Below are 11,055 nucleotides of genomic sequence, written 5' to 3' on the forward strand. Positions count from 1 at the left end.
TGTTTTTCTGTATATGCTATATTGATTTCATCTCTCTTTCATTGGTTATTTTAGTTGGCACCGGGTGAGTGCTTAAAGTCATGTTATGACTTATGAGTGAATTCATTGCATAATTTGTTTTTGCCCAGAAGCTGTTCGACGATTTCCTTATGAGAACTCTTATTTCATAAAACAAACCAAATGTCATGGCGTCTGGTACCAAATATTTGTACTAAGCAATGATAATTATACTTTTGTACAGGCACTCCTAGGAAAATCATCAACAAATATCAGTCCTGCTTTTTTTTTTAGGAATTTAAGTTAACTTTAGAAAACAAAAATGTCGTTCAAACATTTTATCAAACACGTTGTGTGCGCCACTTAAAACACATCGTGAAACAACCAAAAGAAAAGAGCTCTCGTTCTATCTAATGAGCTGATGCTAACTCATGTATCCCCAATATTTGTTTTGTGAGGCACTGCATACAACAAAAGTGGCGTTTTCCTTCTAACGGTGATACCAAATGACTCTGACATGTCAATTTCTTCTGGTTTCAATCCATCAGGAAGTTTCCAATCAAAATGATAAAGGAGGCTAGCAAGAGGCAATGCTGTACTGACAAGGCCTAAGGATACACCAGCACACATCCTTCGGCCTGATCCAAAAGGTAAAAACTCGAAATCATTTCCTTTAAAATCGGTGCCGCATAAATCTTTCTGGCTTAAATTCCTCTGGATCTTCCCAGTATTTTGGATCTCGGCCTGTAAGAAGTGTATAAATATAATATAAGATTTTGATTACATTACCTTTTATACTTTCCAATTTGTTTAAAGTACTTTGGAAATTGTTTACAATCTCTAAATTGAGGCATCACAAGTAAAGAATTGAGTATGACATTATGAGGGTCCCTACCATATCAGCTAAATAATTGCTAGAAAACTTATATATGGTCTGGTAATTAAGGCTTTTTTGAAAAATGTATTGGTTGCACAGTACTTTAAAACAAACATACCTATTGCCCAAACATTTATTAACACAGTCATTCCCTCGGCTATATCATAATCAAAGATGCGACATGCCTCTCGGCACTGTCTTGGGAGAAGAAGAGGAACAGGTGGGTGCAGCCTCAGTGTTTCTTTGATGACTAAATGCAAGTAATTTAGGTTGTCTAGATCTGCCTCAGATACTTGTGTGCTTCCCTTGAGAAGTTCGCGTACTTCTGACTGTGCCTTTTTCATAGTTGTGGGATTCCTAAGGAGCTCTGACATTGCCCATTCTATTGTTGTTGATGAAGTCTCTGTACCTGCTCCAAAAAGATCCTGAAAATTGAAGAAAAATATTAACAAATGTGATAGATGACCTACTGGTGATTTTGTACATGTACCTGCAAAGTTCACCATGTATATATACAATTTCGGTCAATTTCAGTTATGTCAGCTGAAATTTTCAATACTACCACTCTGAACCATCGCAGAAATTTCAGGACATGGATCTTGTTTACCATAGTATTTGTGATATACTAAAATAAACTTCTTGATCAAGTGATTCCTAAATTAAATATTGTTGCCTAATTTACCCGAAGTTTAGTATTAAAAAATCAATTTTATTTCATTATGCGGTTTTCACAAAGTATTGTAAAAGTACCAAATTTGAAAAGGCATATGAAAATTTTATTTGAGTAAAAGTTTGTATATAGGCAAATAAATGTTAGTATTGAATTAATTTAAATCAGGTTTATTCTATAAATGCTGTATGCATGCTTTTAGACGAGTAATACATAGTGGTCACCAGGATCACAGCTTTGACAGTTTCCATGTCAAGAGGATTAGTAGGCGTGTCCTCATCGTGCAACCTCAGCAAAACACCTAGCAAATCCTCCACCTCTCCCCCTCTGGCAGTCTCTCTCTCTCTGCGCTGCTCAATTATCTCATCTAACAAGCGACTTCTTGTCTGGTGGGACCTCTCTGCCTTTTTCGCTGCTGTGCTTACCAATCTTGCTAGCAAAGATGATGGAAACAAATCATTTAAATTTAAGCCTGCGACAAGCTTCCCTACTATGTTAAGCTCTCGCAAAAACACATCTTGATTCTTGCACTTGCTTCCAATAATGGCCCTTGTAATGATATCATTTAACAGTGATTCTAGCCTCTTGCTAAGGTTGACAGGTTCGTAATGAGATGAACATGAAAAGATATATTTTATCAGATTGCAAACTTCTTCCTCCCGTATTGACTTGTATGACTGGACCCGTCTTGTGCTTAGTAACTCCAGGACACAAATTTTGCGCACCTGTCGCCAGTATTCCCCATAGGGAGTAATAACAACACCCTTCCCACCAAAAGTTAGGATATCCAGTACGTGTAGGGGTGATAGCACGTGACGCAAAATTGATGTCATGGGTTTTCATGATTTCTCTGGCAGCATCTCGTGAAGAGAGTACAATGGTCGGGGTCTCCCCGAGGTGAAGTAGCATAAGTTGTCCAAACTGCCGTGATAAGTCTCGCATCGCACGATGCGGGAGTGACCCGATAATATTGTGGATGTTCCCAATAATAGGGAGAGGCCATGGACCTGGAGGGAACCTTAGACTAGGTTTTGAGTGGTTTGTTTTGGACTTGAAAAGGAGAAGAATGAGGACACAGAGAAAAAGAGAGAATAGCAGAAGAGGAAACGAAGGATAATAATCCATATGTTAAGTGGTAACTGGTAAGGGACCAGCTCAGTATCGGTGGATATATATATATGTTTTGGCCGTTTAAGGACTTATTTCGTATATATAGTATTATATTTGGAGATAGTAGTTGAGTGCATTAAATGGTAGGGGTGTCAGAGTACTGTTAGTGGAGTGTTTTATCTGATCTCTATTAAAACCATATACAGTGAAATGGTTATGAGGAAGTTCTCTTGCTAACTTATCAAGAAAAACAGTTGTTCCATTTATGTTAACCACTAGAGTAATATTTCCTCTCCGATCCACCTCCACCTATTATCATTTACTAGTAATTGTGTCCGTTGCTGTGCAACGGAGCAAATTATGTAGTAGAAATCATTAAACTCCTTAATAAGGAAAAGAGATAATTTAAATCAAATTTGTATAGAAAAATAGTTAAATATTATATTTATCTATAAAATAACACATGTGAACTCTAGTGTAGTGGTAAGAATTTTGGCACCAACAGAACTCAACTAAGTTCGAATCCCGCCTTCAGCAGAAAAAAAAGGATGTGTGGTGCATAGGCTCGGTCCGCAAGTGTCGTGCGTGGTTCAGAGGCGCGTTCCACGGGTGCGGCGCGCGGTCTACGGGCATTGGGATCATATCCGGCGCGACACTGAGATCATATGCGGCGCAACCAGTGCATACTTAAGTGTTGAAACTTATAATTTAAAAAATTAATTTATGTGTGATCAACAATAAATCATGATCCTTGCAGATCCAGACAATAAGAGATATGTAGACCCACAGCGTTTTTGGTCCGTCCCAAATACAGTCTCATGATTGATCTTTTTTGTTTTGTAACTGCTGAAAAACATGCCAACATTTATGGCTTTTGTTTTCTGTCTGTTTTGTCCTTATTCCATTGTGCAAGGGGCACGGAAGCTTGATCAGAGAAAAAGAGAAGAGGATCAACTATGGTGTAAGAAGTTGTGCTCTAAGTGAATATATAATTAAAAGATGAGCTGTAGCTAGTGGGTCTGAGAAAGAAGTTAGAAATTGTGATAATTAGTTAAGCAAAGTTAGAAATTGTGATAATTAGTTAAGCAAAGGTGTTGAGTTTATTTAATTGTAGAATCCCATCTTCGTCATTTACAATTGACTGGGCGAGTGGGCGTGCATGCATGTAAATCTATCTGTGATTACCGATTACTGGACACTGGACAGCTACGTATAATCACGTTGAACGCTTTCATTAGCATGGTCAAATACAGAAATACTTCATTCCCTATTTCAGTAAGTACTTGTTTGAAGCACATTTTATTTTCGTAGAGTATTAAAAATCGTTAAAAATATTTCTTCGTCCATCTATCCCGGACACTCATTAAGAGGAAAAAAATATCTAAGAGGGCATTCTCAGTTAGTCTGCATCGTCTGTATTAACTCTAAAGAACATTTTTTGAGTTAACCCATCTCAATCATCTGATTTTAAACATAACCAATTTGATCACGACCTATAATTTAGGAATCTTTTAATATTAGTGCAGATCTAGCTGTACGGATCTTAAAACAGATCGGACGATCCAGATGCATTAACTCAAAAAATTCTTTGTTGAGTTAACGCAGAGGATACGAATTCATTCTCACTGGGGCTGTATCTGGCAAGACAATATTTTTGGATTGAATTCCTCGATTTTTGGAAAGATGGGATTCATTCAATTTCCAAGCAACAACAGCCATTTTCTGATAGATCCGAATAATTTTTTTTCCCGGTAACAGCAGCACACGATCACGAACTGTCTCTTTCGGAATAGTTCGAAGATAGGGTTGCATTGATTCCGGAGCCCTCTCATTGACTCCTTGACTATTACTTTTCGGATATAGCAGCCTTTTTTTTATTTTTTTTATCTCGAGACAGCAGCACCAACCAGGGATTTCAGATCCGGTGAGCTACCCTATCGTCTAGAATGAGATCTGTATCGTTCATTTTAATCTGGCACGAATTTTAAAGCAAATTTTATGCAATTTAAATAGGTAACAAAATTGTTGTGACTCAACTGAAAGCTCATTCTATCATTTGGTACTTGAAAGAAATGCTTCCCCAATCAGGATAATTAATTGAATTTCTTATCGAGTTCTCAAACAACAACAAAAGGAATTATGCGGAGAAGGTATCACATTTTCATTGCATTGGGAAAGGTTTGGTGAGGATAACTTTAAAATTTATTAGATTAATTTCAAACGATAAATTTAAACTGTTGAAACCGATTTACTTCATGAGTGATCTGTGTACATGTAAAAATTTTAATTTTTTGAATTTATTTAGTTTGAAATCAAGCAGTTAAGAAAATGAAGGTTTATGAGTTATTTTAATGCATTTATTTTTCATTATTTTTAACCGTTTGATTATGTACTAAATGAATTTGAAATTTTGAAATTTTTTCATGTACATGCCTCACTCGTAAAGTAGATTAGTTTCAACAATTTATATTCATTTTTCAAAACAAATGGAATAACAGCCCATTTTTGTCCCTTCAATCTATATTTTGACTGTATTTTATGAAAAATCACTATGCATAAACATAATTCACTATGCACTTGCATGATTCAACATGTATTCTTGAATTCATCCAAATTAGTTGGTCAGATCAGTGTTGTAAAAAACGTCTATTTAGGCCGATTAGTCATTGGCAGTGACTAAACCGTCATGAATTAATTTGCCCGATTAATCTGCCGATTATTTTTTATTATGGCCAATTATTCTCGATTATTTCCGATTAATCACTTGGCAGTACTCTATCCGTCCGACGACCATATACCGTTATTTACAACACTGGGTCAGATTACTGACAATTGATATTATATATACGGTACTTTCAATACCTCCATACAGTTCGACAATATGTAGTATTACATGGTATGATGGTAAGGTTGTACGGTTTCATATTTTCTAGGACAATGACTTATTTTGTTGAGTTGTACATATACATCACTAAATCAGATAAATAAATAAATGAGAAAATGTTCTTGTCCACTGGCATTTGTCCACCATTTGTCCACAGCCTCCTTATCCAACTTCCGTTTTAACTGTCGGTCTCCACCTTCCGACTTCGTCTTGCTATTTAAACAGATCGACGACAACCCCGTCAATTCCCTCTCAAAACAACGGGTCGAGCAAATAACCCGAACAACCAAATCGCTTTCATCTTCTCTTCTAATTACCTCTCTCTCTCTCTTATCCAATATATCTATGTATCTCCTGCATATATAAATTCAACCGTCGAAGTTCTCCGTTGCTAACACTCGCGCTTTTCTGCTTCTCTCCGACTAGGGTTCTGACCTCTCCAATGCACTCTACTATGGATTCTATGTGCTGACAAGAATGAAGAAGTCAACCACCTTTGCTCCGACTAGTGCCTCTGCTTATTCGATCTGCCTCTTCTTATTTCATTTTCTTTTTTAGAATATTGTTTCGATCTCGTTTTTTATACATGATCGCAATAGAACCTTCAATCGTGGAGCGCGATCGAATAGAAGTTTTTGTTGAAGAGCACGGCAAAATTCAAATCTAGTAAGTTATTTCTGTTGAATATGTTGTTTTCGTTGTATGCAGTAACAGATCTAGCATTTCAAATGAAATCTGGAGGAAAGAGATGATAGAGAGACGATATGGAGTATTGATCTATTAATTTTACTGTATTGCCCCGTTAATTTTACAATATTCATTTTGTCATTTTACAGTATTCATCTTGTGGAAATCTGGAGGAAAGAGATGATAGAGATGCGATATATTGATCTGTTAATTTTACAGTATTGCCCCGTTAATTTTACAATATTCATCTTGTCATTTTACAGTATTTATCTTATGAAAATCTAGAAGAAAGAGACGATAGAGACGCGATATGGAGTATTGATCTGTTAATTTTATAGTATTGCCCCGTTAATTTGACAGTATTCATCTTGTCATTTTACAGTATTCATCTTGTGGAAATCTAGAGGAAAAATATGATAGAGACGATATGGAGTATTGATCTGTTAATTTTATAGTATTGCCCCGTTAATTTTACAGTATTCATCTTGTCATTTTATAGTATTCATCTTGTGGAAATCTGGAGAAAAGAGATGATAGAAATGCGATATGGAGTATTGATTTGTTAATTTTACAGTTTTTATCTTGTAATTTTACAGTATTCATATTGTAATTTTACAGTATTCATCTTGTGAAAATCTAGAAGAAAAATATGATAGAAAGACTTCTTACTCATCCGAACAATATTCAATTGAAAATTCTACTGTATACAAGATTTAATTTTACAGTTCTGTTGATTCAATTTTATAGTATACAAGATTCAATTGTAAATTTTACTATGTAGAAGATTCAATTTTACAGTACACAAGATTCAATTGAAAATTTTACTGTATACAAGATTCAATTTTACAGTATACAAGATTCAATTTTACAGTATACAATATTCAATTTTACATTATACAATATTCAATTTTACAGTATACAAGATTCAACCCAGTGCTAATAACCGCTAATAACTAACTCTAACTGCCAATAACTTCCTATAACTGTATTTTTCGAAAGTACAGTCTGAAAGTACAACCTTTTTGTCCTGTTGTGCAAGTTGCAATCTTTTTTTAACTATTTTGGGACCACTTCAAATAGTTGCTGGATGTTGTATGATTAACTGATATATTTTATGTGATATGTTGTATAATTGTATAGCATGTAGAAGTAATTTTACAGTATTCGGACAAGTCAAAGCTGTGGACAAATGGTGGACAAAAGGCTGTGGACAATTAGACGCTTCCTAAATAAATAAACATATTTCATCAACCTCCGTAGTATATATAGAGCAAAATGGCATCACAAAAAGACACTAGAATATGATAGGTAGTCTGATCAAAAGACAAAAATTCACATTAATTTATTGGAATAGAATATAATAGTTTTGATTTAGAATTTAAGTTACTTGACACAAGAAGCTTTTGTTTATTTTATGAGAATTCAGTCTACATTCTAAAATTATCCCTATATTTCTTTATGTTCATTAATTGTGTCATTAAAATCAGAGGTATAGTTTCTTTTTCTTTTTTAGAACAAAAGAAAATATGAAAAAATATAAAACAAAATCACTACTTGGAAAGAAGAGAATAAATCTACAATATTATCGTGGTTCAAATTGCATCGTCTCCATCTTGCTACCACCGTTTGGTCAGAAAATATGTATTTTCGCAAAAAAAAAAAAATATTCACATTTGAGATTTGGAAGGGATAATCGTCATTCCGATCAAATTCTTGTAGATCTAGCAGCACCGGGGGGCAGGGGGAATGAAATATGCTCATTTTCTTGAGAAAAAGAGGATCCTCCTATTCTTCAATTGGAACCGTTCAAAATCAATCAAATGACTTCAATTACATCTGATTTGTTTTAATATATTATATTGATATAAAAGAAAAAATAATTAAAGTCGTTTGATCGATTTTGAACAGTTCGGATTGAAGAATAGGAGAATCCTCCTTTTCTCAATAAAAGGAGCAAATTCCCTTCCGAGGGCGGGGGATGGGATGATAACGAGAAGGTACAATTTCTCTCTCGTACTAAAAGTGGTAGGTAATATCAGATCTATTTTTAAATCCAATCTCCCATTTGATTGTGGTCTAAAGCTAAGGAGGCTTAAATTGATTATTCTAACTTAGAGCATCTACAACTTAGATTGTTTTCGGATTGCTTAGTCTGACGTGTTAATTGCTAATAGAATTGTTAGAATGCATGGCACTTTCTAAATAAGCAAATTTGCTTTAAAAGCAAACGCTTTCTAAATACTACGCTGGCAAAATCCTATATTTCTATTAGCTACTGTCTCAATCACTCTCTCTCTCTCCCCATCAAATTCGGAACCCCTCTCTCATCCCCATCAATTCAAACCCAGAAGAACGAAAAAAAAAAGCTTTTTCTCCGATCAAATGTCTCGTGTTTCCAGCCATCTTACGTCGTACCGATATCATCTCAGTTCGCCTTTTTATTCTCTACATTTTGAAATCTCAATTGCTCATATTTGTTTTACCCTATCTCCATCAAAAACCTCTCTGTATATCTCTCTCTCTTTGAGTGTGCGCGTGAATAAGAAGGAATGATGCGAAATGAGAAAGGAAATACTTGTGTGTGTGTCTGGCATATACTTTGTTGATTGATGTTTCCATCGAAATCTCAGTAAAACAACTATATTGTATTTTTTTCAGTTCCCGTAAAATTGTTGTTTTACGTAATATTTATTTTGTTTTATTTATTTGCCGATTTTTTTATTTTTATCCAAAATTTAAATTAAATTTTAAAAATTAACCGAACCGGTTGGTAAATTATAAAACTACCCAAACCGCTAAACGGTTAACCGGACCCTAGGTTCGGTTAACGGTTTAGCGGACCAAGGGTTCGGTTAACCGTTTAGCGGACCAAGGGTTCGGTTAACCGTTTAGCGGACCAAGGGTTTGGGTCCGGTTAACGGTTAACCGGATTCGTTGGTTCGCTGAACCGTTAACCGAACCCAATATTTTTTTTTTTTTTTTTTTTTTTTTTTACTTTTTTTTAAAACAGAAAATTTTAAATTTTTTTTTTTTTTCTATTGAAAATATACATGAAAATTCGTATTTAGATTTATTAACCGGAAATATGGTTTTGGTCCGGTTATCCAATAACCGGTTTTTTTTTTTTTGTTTTTTTTTTTAACTCGTTTTTTTATAACCATATTTATATGCATATGTATATGTGTATGTATATTTTTCTATAATTTTAAAGTTCAGATTTGATTTACAAATTTTTTTTGTGTAAATTTGATAAATCTAAATACGAATTTTATTTTATATGTATATGTAGATTATATAGAATATATAGTGTTTAGGGTTTAGGGTTTAGGGTTTAGGGTTAGTGTATATAGATTATATAGAATATTAATAAAATAAATATTCCGACAGAATATATATAGTTTACATTAAAAAAAAAAATTATTCACTATACAAGAAACATTGAAATTATATAGACTAGAAAATTTATACAAGTCGTATATATAATAAACAAGAATCAAGATGGTAACAAGAAAGTTAATCTAGTATAGCGGTTAGTGTACTTGGCTCCCACCCAAGTGACATGGGTTCAAGCCCCGGTGGGAGCAAAAGAAGTTCTCTTTTTTCGCAGTTCATGAGTAAGGTATGGACCAAGTCTATTTAGGTTGAACCGGTTCATAGACCCCTCCATTTCTAAAGTAATGGACATGTCCATTGCCTCCATTTGAACCAGAAATGGATTATGTACAATCCAGAAGTATAAAAATGGTGCACACTGATCATGAACCATCAAATCCGGAAAACACTAATCATGAACCATCAAATTCGAAAAAATTTAAATTCAGCAACTTCTGAAAATTCTTGAGAAAAAATGGTTCTTTGAATGGTTGTGATTAATTTGGAGCAAAAAAATGTCCAACCCAGTTGTATAAGATCCGTAAACAACTAAAGATGCATGGTTTTGCTTTGCATCTCCCATTTCCACTATACAAGATTATTGTTTTGCAATGCATCTCCAAAAGATACATTTAAAAAATCTCCAAAACAATGAATCTCAATTAAATACGATTTACAAAAATAAACATCGTATTTATATCTATCAAATTTACGAATAAAATTTGTAAATTAAATCTGAAAATTAACCATGATACAGAATAAATAATTTTATAATTTCAAAAAAAGTAAAAAAAAAGTAAAAAAAATTGGTAACTGTATATTATTTATGTGTATGTGTATGTGTATGTGTATGTGTATTTTTCTATCAAATTATTCACTTAATATTTTTTAAAACAGAAAATTTTCAATTTTTTTTTCTATTGAAAATATACATGAAAATTCGTATTTAGATTTATCAAATTTACACAAAAAAAATTTGTAAATCAAATCTAAAATTTAAAATTATAGAAAAATATACATACACATATACATATGCATATAAATATGGTTATAAAAAAACGAGTTTAAAAAAAAAAAAAAAAAAACCGGTTATTGGATAACCGGACCAAAACCATATTTCCGGTTAATAAATCTAAATACGAATTTTCATGTATATTTTCAATAGAAAAATAAAAAAATTTAAAATTTTCTGTTTTAAAAAAAAGTAAAAAAAAAAAAAAAAAAAAAAAAAAAAAAAAATTGGGTTCGGTTAACGGTTCAGCGAACCAACGAATCCGGTTAACCGTTAACCGGACCCAAACCCTTGGTCCGCTAAACGGTTAACCGAACCCTTGGTCCGCTAAACCGTTAACCGAACCTAGGGTCCGGTTAACCGTTTAGCGGTTTGGGTAGTTTTATAATTTACCAACCGGTTCGGTTAATTTTTAAAATTTAATTTAAATTTTGGATAAAAATAAA

General features: G+C 33.6%; 1 pseudogene across 1 annotated transcript; it reads right to left on the reverse strand.

Moving 5' to 3' along the window:
• Nucleotides 1-305: 305 nt before the first annotated feature.
• On the reverse strand, nucleotides 306-2,692 carry LOC144566407 (desmethyl-deoxy-podophyllotoxin synthase-like; annotated as a pseudogene). Its single transcript, XR_013515186.1, has 3 exons — nucleotides 1,769-2,692; nucleotides 993-1,299; nucleotides 306-741 (listed from the first exon to the last, which is right to left on the reverse strand). The product of XR_013515186.1 is annotated as a desmethyl-deoxy-podophyllotoxin synthase-like (transcript).
• Nucleotides 2,693-11,055: the final 8,363 nt, after the last annotated feature.

The sequence above is a fragment of the Carex rostrata genome, chromosome 15 (assembly GCF_964058835.1).
Source record: "Carex rostrata chromosome 15, lpCarRost1.2, whole genome shotgun sequence".
NCBI classification, from domain to species: domain Eukaryota; kingdom Viridiplantae; phylum Streptophyta; class Magnoliopsida; order Poales; family Cyperaceae; genus Carex; species Carex rostrata.